The 18,141-nt window shown below is 37.8% G+C and overlaps 1 protein-coding gene across 1 annotated transcript in view; it reads left to right on the top strand.

Moving 5' to 3' along the window:
• Positions 1-18,141, top strand: part of LOC124280647 (vitamin D3 receptor-like) — a 174,013-nt gene that overhangs the window by 141,333 nt on the left and 14,539 nt on the right.

The following is an 18,141-nucleotide window of genomic DNA, read 5'->3' as shown; positions in this document are numbered from 1 at the left end:
ATCCTTCAGAGCCCTACTAGTGGGGAATCATGGTTGCACGTGTTCACAAAAACATATATCATTCACCATCAGCATTCATCATTGATGGAACCCATGAAGATCCCCAAACTTGAAATTGTTCCACTATTGCTAAAGGTGAAACAGACAAATCCACTTGTTGAGTGGGACCCGTGACGATTGCGGGTTACAATTGGTCTTCAGCAACCCATGCTTGTTGTAAGAGGCGACTAACGGGATCGGGTGGTCAGGCTCCTGACTCAGTCTAAGTAAACTTAGGCTCAGTATTATTCATTACTGAGTCTAACAAAACCTAATAGAAGGTCGCATCAGCTAACCTTTTGGACTGACCAATCAATACACAGCCCACCAAATTGTGAAAGTTAACATTCGCACATACCGTTTGAACCTTTACCTCAAAAACTCAAACGATTCTGAATGCTATTTTCTGCACGATCACTTCCGAGTGTTACACATGGAGACGCAATGAGTAAACAGTCGCTGATCAAGCGTTTTTGTCAATATTCAAGGATGTCATCTTTCGGAAATATAAGCTAATAGTAACGATGTCATTAGAAACCCATAAGCGTATATACTGCAGGTCAAATATCTGGGTTTTATGCGGATTTTCGTTTGTTGAGAGATCAGTGTCAGCGACCAGGAAAGAGAAAATCCAAAAACTGTTTTGTGAGTCCTGCCGAACCCTAACAAGTAGTCGTTGTCTGATTGGTTAAGTCTGTTTGGCCGTCTTGCGTTTGATTGGACGGTCATAGGTCGCTCAAAGGTTAGCTGACGCGACTGTCTACTAGGTTTTGTTAGACTCAGTATAGTAGTGTAACGAATAATACTGAGCCTAAGTTTGCTTAGACTGGCTCCTGACTCGTTTGACACATGCCATCGTATCCCAAATTTCTCACTCGATTGTCTGGTCCAGACTGGGATTATGTTACACACTGCTGTTATTGCTGAGTGTGGCATTAAAGAGCAAGAAGACAGCAATCATCGATATTGGGCAGTGTATGATTGCGTTAGTTGCTAATGCTCCCTCATCATTTAGCATTCCGTTCCCCTTAAAGCCTGATGCTGTAACTGGAAGCTAATTAATTATTAAACATATAACTTACATGCACTCTGAAATTGCCAGTGGGCCCATACCTACTGATGGCCCTTTCCTTAGAAACATTGAGCTGTCAAAGGTTGGCCTCTTCAATTATGTAGCGGTGTAATTACTGCTGTTCAAGGAACTGGGAACCTATTGCGGTTATTCAATTAGGAGTCCTAATTCTCAACAGAGCAAGGTGGTTTGGTTTAGGCCCGGGATTTGTTCATGTCACACTGTATCTTGGGTAAATGGTGTCCGTCGTTGGGATATTGCATCAATGTTGCTAAGAATAGATACAGCATTATGAATAAATATTACTCACTCACTCCCAAACAGCTGATGTCAAAAGTATTGGTTTTTGTTTTCATACTTCAGTTTTTTTATGTAGGTTTGCAAACCCACTGAGCCACAATTAGGCACTTACTTAAATATTTGGTTATAAGGCCAGACCAATTTTATTTCTTGTTTTACGGATCCACTGGTCATATTTGTTCAAGAATAAGAAAAAAAATAAAAATTCATGTTCCCCACTCAAAAAATAAAATCCTTATGTTTTTATTGGCCAAAAATGTAAACGTACAAGAAAACTTTTTTGGGATTGTTTTTTGCCCCATATACACTTCATAAATTGCCAGAAGCAAAATACTTTTAATATTGAGAAGGAATATTACTTTAACTGGTGATTTTATTTTTATTTTTTTCCCTCCTGCCTGTAGGTTATCCGTTAAACAAGAAATAAAATTGGTCTGGCCTAATCAACCAGCACTGACTAGTTATCTTAATTATTCCGAGACAATATCAGTTTCAGACAACACACTAATGAAGTGCAGAAATTGTAGAAAGAATCACTCTTAATGCACAAGTCAATGAGGATGTATTTCTTTAATTACTCAAATTTTATAGATATTATAATTCTAGGTGGTGTTTGTTTAACAGAATTGTAACAAGTGAGGTTGTTGAGTGAACTTTCTGCTTGAATCTGTGACTCGTTATCAAAGAGGGTGTTAGACTAACAGCTTGTCTCTGAAATGAACATTTTTTGCAGAAAAAAAGGTTTTAGATTAAAATAAAATACAATAAAAAGGAGCCCATACATATTTTATTTTCTGAACCTGTGGAAATCTAAACTTGCCACACATTCTAGACTTGCATGGGCTGCATTGTACAATAGACTAAGTGGACGTAGATTACTATTGATGTTTGGCAGGTGATTCAATGTATGCGAGCCATCTGTTGGGAGTGGTATGTATGTGTTGGTAAGTGCCCTGGTCTGTCGAGAACGTTAGACCAGGTTCTTAAGTCTCCAGTCTTTGACATCATGTATTATTGATTTGTCTCAGAATGTCCATAGAAAATTTTCCCCCATTGATAAAAGTTACAGGCAAAAAAATACCAAACCAATCACACTGAGCATGACTTCAGAATCCCTCAGGAATGATTTACATACATTTGGTAAGTAAAAATATACCCAAGGTACAGTCAGTTGTGTTTAATCATACTTGATGTCAGCTGAAGTCTGGTGTCTTAAAAGTCACATGCAGTATTTATGACCTAGGGGGGATATTTATGTAGGAAGTAGTGAAATGAGTTGATAATTCTTTTATGTATGCTTTTGGGAAATTTATGTAGGAAGTAGCCCCAGAAGTTGACAGTTCTTTGATGTGTGCCAGTTGGAAATTTATATGGGAGGTAGTCCTATGAGTTAATTCTTTTGTCTATAACCAGTAGAACACAGTCCCTAAAATAGCCACGTGTCACTGTGAGGAATATATACTGAGAGGAACAAATAAAGGAAACAGGTAAATTCAAGCGTTCCTTTACTGTTTTTCAGTTTTTCATCACCAGCCCTTTGGGAGGAAATCTGAGAATAAATAATGAAACACTGCCATGAAGTGATGTTCCCTTATTTGTTCTTTCAGTATAGTTAGATATTTTTAGATAGTAACCATGCTGAGATTAGTGGATTGGTCGCAATGACTAAACGACCAAGCAATCGATAGTGTTTTCTCATAATCGAGCACAAACAATTTTGGAATTCTTGTTTGCTTTAACAAAAAAAATTCACAAGTTTGGTTTTGTCTGTGTCATTAAATTTACATTTCATAAGCACTACCAGCCTGTTCCAAATCAGGATTGAATTTATCTTAAAAACTCCAGGAATTGATGTTCCTAACGAGTCATACAAATCATTCTTTAAAGATGTAAAATTTGCAAATTCATTTTGTTCAATTTGCAAAAAATTCGAAAGAACTACGTGTTTTTTTCTTTATTTTTTGTGCGTTAACAAACATAACCAGTAAAATGACGTTAACCAATTATTTTCATTGATTGATCGGTTGTAATAAACCAATCATCAATTATGAGATTTTAACCAATTCCCAACACTAGTTGAGATCAAGCATTTGTTTAACATCAATTCCTTTGCACAGGCACATTATTGCATTTGACATATACATTAAGATAACAGTGCAATCTGATATTGTATTGTAGATGGAAGTATGTGTGTTGCTAATAGACCACTAGTGATGGCCGATGAGAAAGCCAAAGTTGTCTGTTTCCATGGAAATCGAGAAGATCCGGGTTAGAATTGATCTTCAGCAACCCATGCTCATCGTTACATTAAAGAGGCAGCTAATGGGATCGGGTGGTCAGGCCTGCTGACTTTGTTGAAACATGTCATCCTATCCTAATTTTGTAGATTGATGCTCATGCTGTTGATCACTGGATTGTCTCAGCTCCATCAGCTATGTCTTCTATCTACGGCTGTTGCTTATTCCATTGATATACCCCCATAGGAAAATCACATTTAAAAACTGTCCCAAGCAAACATGCTTCTTTTCTCAATTGTTTTCAATTAATAATTTTCCTGTGTGATCTGAAGCAAAATGTGAATTTAATTATGTAGGTAATAGGTGTGGTTATCCAAGTAACGTGTCCACTGACCCACCTGGTTTATTTATTTTGGCAGGTGGATTAAATACAGTAAACTTCGCTCACAATGAACAGACCACCTCCGCGGTGTAGTGGTTACAGCGTCCACTCGGAGAGCGGAAGGTCGCGGGTTCGATCCTCGTCCAGCGTCATACCATAAGAAGTTAAAATATGGTACTTGTTGGTCCCTGCCTGGCGCTCGGCATTAATGGGTACAACAAGGACTGATCGGCTCGGAGTCGGTATAATGCGTCTGAGTGGGGTGTTCATGCTTCACTGCGGCATGGTATCTCAGTGGACTAGCACTATAAAACCAGCTTCAGTCTGGGCTAGTACAAGCAGCCGCAGATATACACATACACACGCATGCACGTGGTCATATGAGCGAAATATTCTCAAGCACGACGTTAAACCCAATTTCACCTCACCTCACCTTACAATGAACACGCTTGTAATGAATGTTGTAATGAACTGCATTTATGGTCCTGTCACTTGTGCTATGTATTGGTTGGAATGAATGGACTAGAATTAGTCTCCCCTTTGAGTTTGTCATCACCATAGTTTACTGTAGTAAAAAAAACATCAGGGCTACAGATAAGGGGCGTACAGGCGTAATGTACGCCTCAAAATCAATTAAGTACGACACAATATAAGATTTCAAGCGTATCGTGTACGCACATAAATATCTTCGTCTAACATTTAATTTCCGTAGGCGTATCTTGCAAATGGAAAAAAATTATTTCGGATAAATACTTGTCAAGAGTTTCTTTGAGAAACACGATTTGACATGTAAGGAAACCCCAACATTAGGAATCCCTTGCATTGCCATGCAACGATATGTGTCACTATTTTTCAAGTGGCAAAAAACTACACTGTTCCTATTTATATCCAGTCGGACCTGACATTTCGCGCATCACACGGTCGCTCAGTTAATTCTCACGCGTCTTCAAATACAAATACATGGTTGGAAATAGTGATCGATGAATCGTCCAGATAAAGCACATCACCAAATCGCTCACACAAAAACATGTCAGTACTCCTTCAAAATTCTCAGTACACCTCCACTTGCAATATGATGTGTAAGTACACTCACACCCCCAAAAGTTATCTGAAGCCCTGAAACATGAATACCTTTAAATGTCTTTAAAAAATAAAGTCTGAAATTCCTTATACAGACCAGAAGCATCTTGTGGCTGACTTGTGTCAGTAACTGAAGCACTGTTCAGTGTTCAAAGCTTCAAAGCTTCAAAACTCAGTCTGAGCACAGGTCTCTGAAGTTTGTCTTTTAATGAGGATTATGGTATCCATTGATAATCTTGCAGGCATTTTATAATTATAGAGAAGTAGTTTTAGCTTATTGACCTTGCCTTAGGGAGGTCTGCACGGATAAACAGATGGATCGGAACTCTTTGACGAAGCTATGTATATGTCTAGATATATATATCTACCAGCTTACTGTGCAATAAGACCATTATCGATGTCTTGTATCTTAAAGAAGTCTTGTATTGATGACTTCAGTCCAAGACGGTATTCCTCGTCTCTCTAATTTTCTAGATCTATATACTGGCGCCCAGAAGGATGAGATTTTTGGTTTGGCACAAGGACAAACTCTCAAATGGAGTCATACTGCACATAGTTCAAGAATTGAAATTAGCATTCTATTTACACAAGGGGATGGTGGAATAGACTAATGGTTAAAGAGTATGCTCGTCATGCCGAAGATCTGGGTTCGATTCCCAACATGGGTACAAAGAGTGGAGCCCATTTCTGGTGTCTCCTACTGTGATATTGCTGGAATATTGCTAAAAGCAGCATGAAACTAAACTCAATCACATACAATAGACTTGTGAATATCCGGGTTGGAATTGATCGTCAGTAACCCATGCTTGTCATAAGCGGTGACTAATAAATGGGATCGGGTGGTCAGGCTCGCTGATTTGGTTGACACATGTCATCGTCTCCCAATGGTCATGGTGTTGATCACTGGGTTGTCTGGTCCAGACTCGATTATTTACAGACCACCGCCATATAGCTGGAATATTGCTGAGTGTGGCGTAAAACTAAACTCACTCACTCACTCATTTTGAGGGAGAGTGGATTAGCACTGTGGTGGAAGTGTAACTGCTCATAAAACTGGAGACTCGGGCTGGTTACACGCCAAGGGTACATTGGTGATTGACTAGTGGTGGTCCGATTAATTGAAATAATCGAAGACTGGTCGCAACGACTAAACGACCAAGCAATCGAACATGTTTTCTCATAATTTAACACAAAACAATTTTGGAACACTTGTTTGCATTAACAATATTTTTCACAAGGTTGGTTTGTCTGTTACGTTTCGTAAGCACTACTAGCTCGTTCCTTGTCATGATTGGATTTATCTTAAAGACTCCAGGAAATATATGTTCCTAACATACCAAACATGTCATCCTATCCTATAGTTTGGCATGAAATGCATGTGGACCGTTTTTTTTAAATATCTCTTCATCCAATGACCCAATCGATCTCAAACTGTGCAAGTGGATGTTTTGTCAGACAACCTAATCACATTGTAAATCACCGATTTTATGCATTTGTATTAAAGAATCTGTCTATGTAACTGTCAACAAAATAAACAGCAGAACGCAGAATTTTTGCAGAGGGAGGGAGCCAATGACCTGTAACAGCGGCAGTGTTGGGTCATAAAGGTCAATGCACGTGCAGTTCATGATAGTTACCTGTGCACTGCACAGTGATAGACCGTTTGGATCATTCACATTGACTACTTCTAGCTGTCATCATGAAAGCTTATTCAGATGATGCTAAACGTTTAATTAGAAATGTGTTGAATTTTTTTTTAAAAAGAGAGCAAACGTAGCAAACCGATTTATACGGTGTCGGATTACATGAAACTACAACTTTTGCTCTTGGCATGAAAAGAACATCGTGCTAAAAATTGTGAAAAATAAACCAACAACCAATAAACAAAACCTTGTACAAAAAGGTTGGCATCCAAAGTTAGATTTTTTGACATCAGGGTCATCAGAGATGTTATTCGCCGGCTATTTGCCAAATTTAAAGATTTTAACTTACAGAATAATTCTCACTAATGGGTTTTGTGGTTAATGTTGAACAACTCAGAGAAACAAACTCTGTATGATGGTTAACAGTTGGCACCCACCTTACCCTATTCACGACCTGTGACACCTCTTCATACCTGTCACGTGCATAGCTGACCTATATTGACGAACGTTGACCTTTATGACCCAACACTGACGCTGTTACAGGTCATTGGCTCCCTCCCTCTACACGAATTCTGCGTTCTGCTGTTTATTTTGTTGACAGTTACATAGACAGATTCTTTAATACAAATGCATAAAATCGGTGATTTACAATGTGATTAGGTTGTCTGACAAAACATCCACTTGCACAGTTTGAGATCGATTGGGTCATTGGATGAAGAGATATTTACAAAAAAACGGGTCCACATGCATTTCATAACTATGGTTGATGTCTGCTATCTGTTGGATTTGTAGATGCTTACCGCGTTCCAGCATGCTGACGCACTCTCACTTAGAATTTGAAAACATTCACAAGACTATTGTCACAAGCACCTGCACACAGCAATGGAGAACGCAATGTTGTGTTGTGCGTCAACTTGTGGTCCGACTTCTCCATTGTAAGTTCTGCTCGAACATGTCTGGCATTGAAAGGACTCATCGAGAACTGAAGGTCGTCTTTGTCGGACATTTGAATAGGACACAGTGAATAGACGTCATTTAAGACATTCTTAGATCCTGAAGTCAAGCTATCAGGACTGCTGCACTGTCTGTTTTAGAGTTCTCACTGAAGGAAGTTCTGGTAGATTTATGGCTCAAAATTGTAATAATTCCACTTACAGATCAATCCTTTGACAAGTGTCTGAGGTGGTAATTATTACTTTAAATGAGAGTTTCTAGATTATATAAATAAATAGAACAAGATGTCCCTGTAAACAACTGGTGCTCAGACAGTGTGCGAAATAGTTTCCAAATTTTGCTAGCCAGTCAGGCTAGCTATACCTGAAAGTTACTAGCTGCAAAATAATTCACAAGCCCGTAATTTGAATGTAGAAACTAAGCAAAAGATTACTAAAATAGATGAGAATAAGATGTTGTTGGAATGACACGGGTTTCAACATTAAGCTATTAATATGGTGTAACATTTTTCTCAGGCCATAATCTTGCATGATTTTAAAATGTATTATAACTTATCAAGTAGGAGAGAGTGATATATTTACAAAATGACCCCATGAAAATTCACTAGCTAGTCAAGCCAGTGACTGTGGAGATTTGCTGGCCCGACTGGATATTTACTAGCCACAGGCTAGCAGGCCCGATGAGATGTCATAGTGTACTGTCTGCTTATCTAGACTTGATTCTTTAAAGGACAGAATTACTGTACATCCACTGACTAATACATTTGGTGCAGCCTTAGAGCAAGTCTAAACAATCCTGAGCCTGAGGGAGCATGATAGAGTCAGTGAACATTCAGTTGCAAAAACTCTTCTTTGTTGTTTGAGTATTCTGTATCAACGTATAGTTTACAGACGTTCTGTATCAACATATAGTTTACAGACGTTCTGTATCAACATATTGTTTACATGATTGAAATAGCATGACCACAGAAAAACTTGGTTTCAGATACAGCACAGTTATAATATCGGTCAGCTCTCAGGTTAGAATGCTATTTCGAGCATATATCACAAAATTGTTACACAAAGTAATCTCAATCTGTACAATTGCATAATATTTCAGAAATTGTAGATTTTCACATCTAGTGACATTTTGTTGATATATTGATTTGCAAGTTAAGTCTTGTTTTTCATATTAAGCAATAGTAGGATGGGTAATTACTGATATAGATCACAGAGAAAGATAATCGTTAACTGTATATCGATTGATTATCAATAAATATTGCAGAATTTACTTTGAGCAAAAGCAGCATACTTCGTATCACAGGTAATTTGTGAAATACAGTCGAGCACCGTTGTGTTGAACTCTGATAACTCGATATCTCGGTTGTCTTGATATAACATCTCGGTCCCAGCAAAATCCTTCATAATTTATCATTATTCAAGCTCTTTTAACTCGATACAGATGTCTCGATATTTCGGATATCTCGATATAATTTCATGGTCCCAACAAGCAAAATTACCCTTTTACTCGATATTTTCAAAGAACTCGATATCCACCTACCTTTCATGGGCAAGTATCCCTCTGAACTGAGGTTCTTTCCACACGTTTACACACGGTGCGGCATGAATCAAAGGGATGCAGTTGTGTAAACTAATTAGGGCTAATTGAGTTGAAGGTGATGCTTGTTTGTTATTTAATTAGGATTAATTAAGAAGGAATTAATTAGGAAGTACTCACTGTTACAACTAAACACTACTGATAACGGATTATAGTTTCGAATCAAAGCATACTGAGAAGCGTTTTATTTTCTTTTATAGTGATATGTGATGATATGCCGTGGTCGGATGTTTCGAAGTTCGGATAACTTGATATTTTTTCTTCGTCCCATGAATATCGAGACAACAGTGTTCAACTGTATTAAGGCTTGGATTACTAGGAAAATGCCCTGAACGTGATTTAGACCTAACTAATGAATAAAGACCTAACTTTGTGTTTTATCTGAATAAATTAAAACTATAATTCATCACAATATGTGTGATATTATTAATAACACAATTTTCTTATCGATAATCATACTTTTTCCCATGAATGATATATCCAATTATCAATCATTTCATCCATCCCTGTACAATACTATAAAGATTACAACTATGCTGTGTAGCTGCCATTTCAGGCATGTTTGTGGATATTCTGGTAATGAAGAAGCAGCTATCTTTTCTTGAAGCAACCTGTTCATGATTGTGCTGAACTAAAGTTGCCTTCATCTCTTGCAGATAAAAATTCATTTAATTCAGTCATGAAATCCAAACTTTCAGTTCGAATCGTATATCCAAACTATTGATGTGCAGAATTACAGAAAGGCATGGCTGAAATTTAGAATTGGATATAATACATTTGGTGTTCAAAACGTACGTGAAGGTAAATGTTATGTTAATGATAAGCAATCTGCTCATCCCTGTAAATGCCCAGAGACGGTCTGGTGAGATGTAAGGGGGTTTAATGTTCACTGTCAGTGTACTTGAGAATATTTCGCTCATATGACAACGTGCATGCCTGTGTATGTGTGGCTGCTTGTACTAGCCCAGACTTAAGCTGGTTTCATAGTGCTAGTAAATGCCCAGAAGATGAAAAGCAGGTTTGTATGTTTTGTATTTGTATGTCGTCTATATGCTGATGCTTGTACTAATGCTCATTTTAACAAACAACAAAGCCAATTATATGATGTCTGTTATTAACTCGTTTCTATATCCCCCGCAACTTCGTAGTTGCGGGGGATATAGAAACGAGTTTTGCCGTGCGTCCGTGTGTCCGTCACGCTTTGTCCAAAGCATATCTCCTAAACTATTAGTGATAGCTAAACCAAATTTGGTACACATGTCAACCATGATCCCTAGATGCATGCCTTATGGGGGTTTGCCCCAGATGCGAATTTTATTTTTGCGGTTTCCATGGAAACATGACTTAAGCTGTGACTGAGGATGTCATCTTGTTGCATTTCCATGGCAACAAGTTAGGCTTCAACTGGAGTTGATGGTAGTGCTCCTTTCTTGAGCAGATCTTAAAAACCTTTCAATACTCTCCTCCCACTTTGCTGTATACACTCCAAAACATTTGACATAATCATAACTTGTAGACATTTTATAAAGAGTATTTTGCCGTTGAGGGGGATATTGACGACTTTGTCTTCTTGTTGTCAGGGACTTAGGACTGTGTTCGATCTCTAAGAGTATATGTAAAGTGTATATATGAGTGAGTGAGTGAATGAGTGAGTTTAGTTTTACGCCTCACTCAACAATATTCCAGCTATATGTAAAGTGTATAGAAATTGGAATAGAAATGTAATGTTATACATTCCCTTTATGCATGTGAGTGAGTGAGTTTAGTTTTACTCCGCTTTTAGCAATATGACAGCAATATCACAGCAGGGAACATCAGAAAGGCTTCACACATTGTACCCATGTGGGGAATCAAACCTGAGTCTTTGACATGACGAGTGAATGCTTTAACCACAAGGCTACCCTGCCCTTCATGCATGTGCAATGTGACATGATTATATGAGTATGAAATGTGGGTGACGCCTTGAAAACAAAAACCTGAACGGGGGATGCAAATACTGCTTCATTTGCGTGTCATGGCCAGTTCATACTGAAATGGCATGGATGAAATATTGTCAATGTGCCCTGGCGGCACGACCTAAAATAGCATTACCGTTATTATTGCTAAAAAAATACATGGAATTTGTGTTGAAAAGAAAAAGGAAACAATGAAGGAATTTGACAGTTTACTCAAAACCAACTTCTGACAGAGTTGACTGACATGGGGATATTGATGACCATGTCTTCTTGTTGAATGTAATGATTGTCATATGACTTTCTTCAGCAACAGCAGGTAACATTTTCGTAAGAATTAGATGTATATTTCACAATGAAACTAATTATCCCCGCAACGCGTTTTGTGGGGGGTATTAAAATGCACTCCGTCCGTCCATGCGCGCGTGCATGCGTGCGCGCGTGCGTCCATGCACATTTGTCTTTTCCAGAGCGGAACTTTTAAACCGTTCAATATTTCTTCACCAAACTTGGCACATAGATAGGTCTGGTGGTGAACTGGTGCCTTTTGGTAGTTTTGGATTTCTGATCATGATATTTTTTGCGTTTCCATGGCAACAAAGTTGACTTTGAGCGAAATTGGTGGGAGTGTTCTTTTCCGGAGCAGAACTTTAAAACCATTCAATATTTCTTCACCAAACTTGACACATAGATTGGTCTGGTGGTGTACTGGTGCCTTTTGGTAGTTTTGTATATTATAAGAAAATATTTGTTGTGTTTCCGTGGCTACAAGTTCGACGTCGACTGAATTTGGTGGCTCTGCTCTTTTCTGGAGCAGAGCTTTAAAATTGATCACTATTTCTTCACCAGACTTTCCACATAGATAGGTGTGGTGGTGTACTGGTGCCTTTCGGTAGTTTTGGAATTCTGAATAAAATATCTTTGCATTTCCATGCCAACAAGTTTGACTTAGACTGAAACTGGTGGTAGTGCTTCCTGGAACAGAAATTTAAAAACCTTTCAATACTCTCCTTCCACTTTTCTATATACACACCAAAAATTTGACATAATCATAACTCATAGACATATTCATGAAGAGTATTTTGCCATTGCGGGGGATATTGTTGACTTTATCTTCTTGTTAAATATTGTAAAACCAGACGGCTTTCATTAAATCAGCATCAGGATGGTGCTACGTAAATCTGTAAAGAGGGCACTGACAACCAATATTCTGATGACATTAATTTTTATTGAAACAACAGATTAAAAGAGATGGTTTAAAAGATTCTCCTATTAAATCTCCTTGCTAACTTTTTGAGACAAGTTGATGCATTGGCAGATGGGCAGAAAAACAAACCACCTATGATTAAATGTCATCGAAATGTTATTTATCAAAGGATGATTGTTGTATATTTACAATGCTTTGACCGTTACCATAGTAACAAGCACATTTGAACACAGTAAAGTTTGCTTTGAAAATTTGTGGAAAGATGATTTTCTTCTGATAAGGAGATGAACCACTAATGAGGGAATATTTTATTTTGGATCACTGCCTTTGTCATCTGAATTCTTGTTTTTCCCCTCATTCAAGGATTTGTCCATGGATTAGTGTGGTGGGTTGGAAATATGTCGACTGACGTGAATACGATGCACTTGAGCCTGCACTTCTGCACTTGAGGCCTCTCTCAGTATACAGACAACAGGAACCATCTAATGGTACTGGCAGATATAGGCTAGACTTGCACTGGTCACTAAGACTTGAGGCCTCTCAGTATACAGACAACAGGAACCATCTAATGGTACTGACAGATATAGGCTAGACTTGCACTGGTCACTAAGACTTGAGGCCTCTCTCAGTACACGGTACACAGACAACAGGAACCATCTAATGGTACTGACAGATATAGGCTAGACTTGCACTGGTCACTAAGACTTGAGGCCTGTCTCAGTATACAGACAACAGGAACCATCTAATGGTACTGGCAGATATAGGCTAGACTTGCACAGGTCACTAAGACTTGAGGCCTTGGAGAAAGGCTTCAGCCCATGTTAAATTGACAAAACTACCCTTTCATATCTAATTGGGGGTGGGTGGGGTAGCCTAGTGGTTAAAGCGTTCACTCATCACGCCGAAAGCCCAGGTTCGATTCCCCACATGTGTACACTGTGTGAAGACCATTTCTGATGCCTCCTGATGTGATATTGCTGGGATATTGCTAAAAGAGGCGAAAAACCAAACTTACTCATATCTAGTTGTTTAATAGGCATTTTGGCTTGTGAGTCAATGCTGAAGCACACAACTTCTTGTCTATTGCACCCGTGAAGATCCGGGGTAGAATAGGTCTTCAGCAACCCATGCTTGCCACAAAAGGTGACTATGCTTGTCGTAAGAGGCGACTAGCGGGATCGGTGGTCAGGCTCGCTGACTTGGTTGACACATGTCATCGGTTCCTAATTGCGCAGATCGATGCTTATGCTGTTGATCACTGGATTGTCTGGTCCAGACTCGATTATTTACAGACCGCCACCATATAGCTGCAATATTGCTGAGTGCAGTGTAAAACTAAACTCACTCACTCTTGTTTATTGCTTAGAGCGATGTTTCAGTGTAGATTCTTACACTATTTTCAGGCTTTCATGTGAAATAGTTCTTTCATAGCTAATTTAAAAACTGCATAGTTTTGTCACCAGAGCTGTTTTTCACATGTTTCTGATGCGACCTCAGTAATCTAAACAATTGGGCAATTTGTCTTGAGATCACAAGCAATGCTAAACTTCCATAATTCTATCATACTTTTTTCGGGGAAGTAGCATATGTGATCATCTTCCATGTTCCCATTCAAAGAACTTTTCGAGAAACATTGACAAAATGGAAAAGAAAATCTAAAGAGTTTATGCTATGTTTGGATCATACATTAATTATCTTCAGGCATTATATGCCAATATATCATGTTTATTAAATGTTTCAAAACACTAGGAATATGAGAATGCCATCGCAACCATAAGCAGGTTAATTTGACAGAGAACTTATTCAGAAAGGGAAATTCTGTATTAGTCCTCCAAGCAGTCGACTAGAATTTAAGGAATCATTATGTTCTACCATCCTCATCAAGATCCGATCTCGACCAACGGTTAGTTTCTGAAAACACAATATTTTCATGAAAACTGTTAACTCCTTTTAGGTAAATTGAAAAGTAGCCCCATTGAGACAACAGATTCAAAACCTGAGAAAGTCTAGACTTGCTACATTTACACTAAGGTTTGGGAGGAAGGGAAAAAAATTAGGATCCCAAAATAATTTGACTCATAGACTGACAGACAAGATCACATCCATCAAATAGCCAGATTGACATATTTGACCTTAATATGGGTTCTGCTTAAATAAGCACCCTTGACCAGTTTCTACTTTAATCTGCTAGATCTGGACGTGTATTGTTAAGCACCTCCTGACCAACTTCAAGGCCAATAAGGGACCATTCATTAATTTTATGGCTAGGGGGTGATGATGAATATAAGGGGGTCATCCATTTTGTTCTGGGGAGGTATGGAAGTCATCAATTTTGTACACATGTACAAAGGGATGTATCAGCAATTTTGTACATGACATGCAGGGGTGGGTCACTTTGTACATAAATTTTAGGGGGGTCATTCACATTGTACATTCTTCTCCATAAAAGTCATCATCATCAACCCCAACCCCCCCAACCCCCCCCAAGCCATAAATATATGAATGGTCCCTAAAGGCCCCCATAGAGGACCAAAATATTTGCAGGAAATAACACATTTTGTTATTGAACTATTCCTGGACAATGGCATTTTAAAAAGCTTATTAAAATGGGAAATGTAATTGAAGCTATCTATCAATGTTTCTGACAAACCTATCATTGCACTGTTCTTTGTTTTATCTGATGTTTGAACTGAGTTTGGTTTCTTCTGCTCAATTTGATTCATTGTGCTGTTGTGGTTTTAATGAACAGGTCGTTTCAATCTTGTTCTGAATACAGCAGATGCATTAGTGCAGCAGCATCTGTCGGGATCTTCCCACACACACAGCTCAAGTCCGTTGTTTAGGAGTTGTGTCGCAGTTGTCACAGTTTATTCTAAGACAAGACATGAGTTCTGTGTGTTTAGCATTTAGCGTCAGCAGACGACAGTCTTGGAAACGTTTACTTACAAGATACTGATGGATAGCATCTCAGGGTCCCCGAAGGTATATCAGTGTTAGCAGCTGAAGATGGATACTGTATGTGATTCTGTGTGGTAATGTCATCTATATAGTTGACATGATTGATGCTTGATGGTTTATTGATGATAGATGATGGTACTGGTAGTGGTATGGATGTTTTTGATGAAGGTATTGATGATAGATAATCATCAGGTATTGATGAAAGATGATGGTATTGATGACAGATAATCATGAGGTATTGATGATAGATGATGGTATTGATGATAGATAATCATCAGGTATTGATGCTAGATAATCATCAGGTATTGATGATAGATGATGGTATTGATGATAGATAATCATCAGGTATTGATGATAGATGATGGTATTGATGAAGGTATTGATGCTAGATAATCATCAGGTATTGATGATAGATGATGGTATTGATGATAGATAATCATCAGGTATTGATGGTAGATAATCATCAGGTATTGATGATAGATGATGGTATTGATGATAGATAATCATCAGGTATTGATGATAGATGATGGTATGATGAAGGATTGATGATAGATGATGGTATTGATGATAGATAATCATCAGGTATTGATGCTAGATGATGGTATTGATGATAGATAATCATCAGGTATTGATGCTAGACAATCATCAGGTATTGATGATAGATGATGGTATTGATGATAGATAATCATCAAGGTATTGATGATAGATGATGGTATTGATGATAGATGATGGTATTGATGATAGATAATCATCAGGTATTGATGATGGTATTGATGATAGATAATCATAAGGTATTGATGATAGATGAAGGTATTGATGATAGATGATCATCAGGTTTTGTGATAGATGATGGCACTTATGGTGGTACTGATGATGGTATTGTGATAGATGATGGTACTGATGATGGCATTGTGATGGTATTGTGATAGATGATGGCATTGATGATGGTATTGTGATAGATGATGGTATTGATGAAGGTATTGTGATAGATGATCATCAGGTACTGTGATAGATGATGGTATTGATGATGGTATTGTGATAGATGATGGTACTGATGATGTATGATTATTGATGATAGATAATCATCAGGTATTGGTGATAGATTATGGTATTGATGAAGGTATTGTGATAGATAATCATCAGGTACTGTGATAAATGATGGCATTGATGATGGTATTGTGATAAATGATGGCATTGATGATGGTATTGTGATAGATGATGGCATTGATGATGGTATTGTGATAGATGATGATGATGATGATCATCAGGTATTGGTGATAGATTATGGTATTGATGAAGGTATTGTGATAGATAATCATCAGGTACTGTGATAAATGATGGTATTGATGATGGTATTGTGATAGATGATGGCATTGATGATGGTATTGTGATAGATGATGGTATTGATGAAGGTATTGTGATAGATGATGGTATTGATGATGGTATTGTGATAGATGATGGTACTGATGATGGTATTGTGATAGATGATGGTACTGATGATGGTATTGTTATAGATGATGGTACTGATGATAGATGATGGTATTGATGATGGTACTGATGGTGGTATTGTGATAGATGATGGTACTGATGATGCATTGATGATGGTATTGATGATAGATGATGGTACTGATGATGATATTATGATAGATGATACTGATGATGATGGTATGATGATGATGATGGTATTGTGGTATTGTGATAGATGATGGTACTGATGATGGTATTGTGATAGATGATGGTACTGATGATGGTATTGTGATAGATGATGGTACTGATGATGGTATTGTGATAGATGATGGTGATGATGAGTATAGATGTGATAGATGATGGTATTGATGATGGTATTGTGATAGATGATGGTATTGATGATGGTATTGTGATAGATGATGGTATTGATGGTATTGTGATAGATGATGGTACTGATGATGGTATTGTGATAGATGATGGTACTGATGATGGTATTGTGATAGATGATGGTACTGATGATGGTATTGTGATAGATGATGGCATTGATGATGGTATTGTGATAGATGATGGCATTGATGATGGTATTGTGATAGATGATGGTACTGATGATGGTATTGTGATAGATGATGATGATAGATGATGATGGTATGTGATAGATGATGGTAATGATGATGGTATTGTGATAGATGATGGTACTGATGATGGTATTGTGATAGATGATGGTACTGATGATGATAGATGATGATATTGATAGGTATTGATGATGATCAGGTAGTGATAAATGATGGCATTGATGATGGTATTGTGATAGATGATGGTACTGATGATGGTATTGTGATAGATGATGATATTGATGAAGGTATTGATGATAGATAATCATCAGGTACTGTGATAGATGATGGTACTGATGATGGTATTGTGATAGATGATGGCATTGATGATGGTATTGTGATAGATGATGGTACTGATGATTGATGAATGGTATGATGATGATAGTGATGATGATGGTACTGATGATGGTATTGTGATAGATGATAAATGATATTGTGATTGATGATGGTATTGATGATAGATGATGATAGTACTGATGATGGTATTGTGATAGATGATGGCATTGATGATGGTATTGTGATAGATGATGGTACTGATGATGGTATTGTGATAGATGATCATCAGGTATTGTGATAGATGATGGCACTGATGATGGTATTGTGATAGATGATGGTACTGATGATGGTATTGTGATAGATGATG

The sequence above is a fragment of the Haliotis rubra genome, unplaced genomic scaffold (genome assembly GCF_003918875.1).
Source record: "Haliotis rubra isolate DU_JTF1 unplaced genomic scaffold, ASM391887v1 Scf270, whole genome shotgun sequence".
Taxonomy (NCBI): Eukaryota; Metazoa; Mollusca; class Gastropoda; order Lepetellida; family Haliotidae; genus Haliotis; species Haliotis rubra.
The sequence above is the reverse complement of the archived record's forward strand: the minus strand, read 5'-3'. Positions and strand labels throughout refer to the sequence as shown.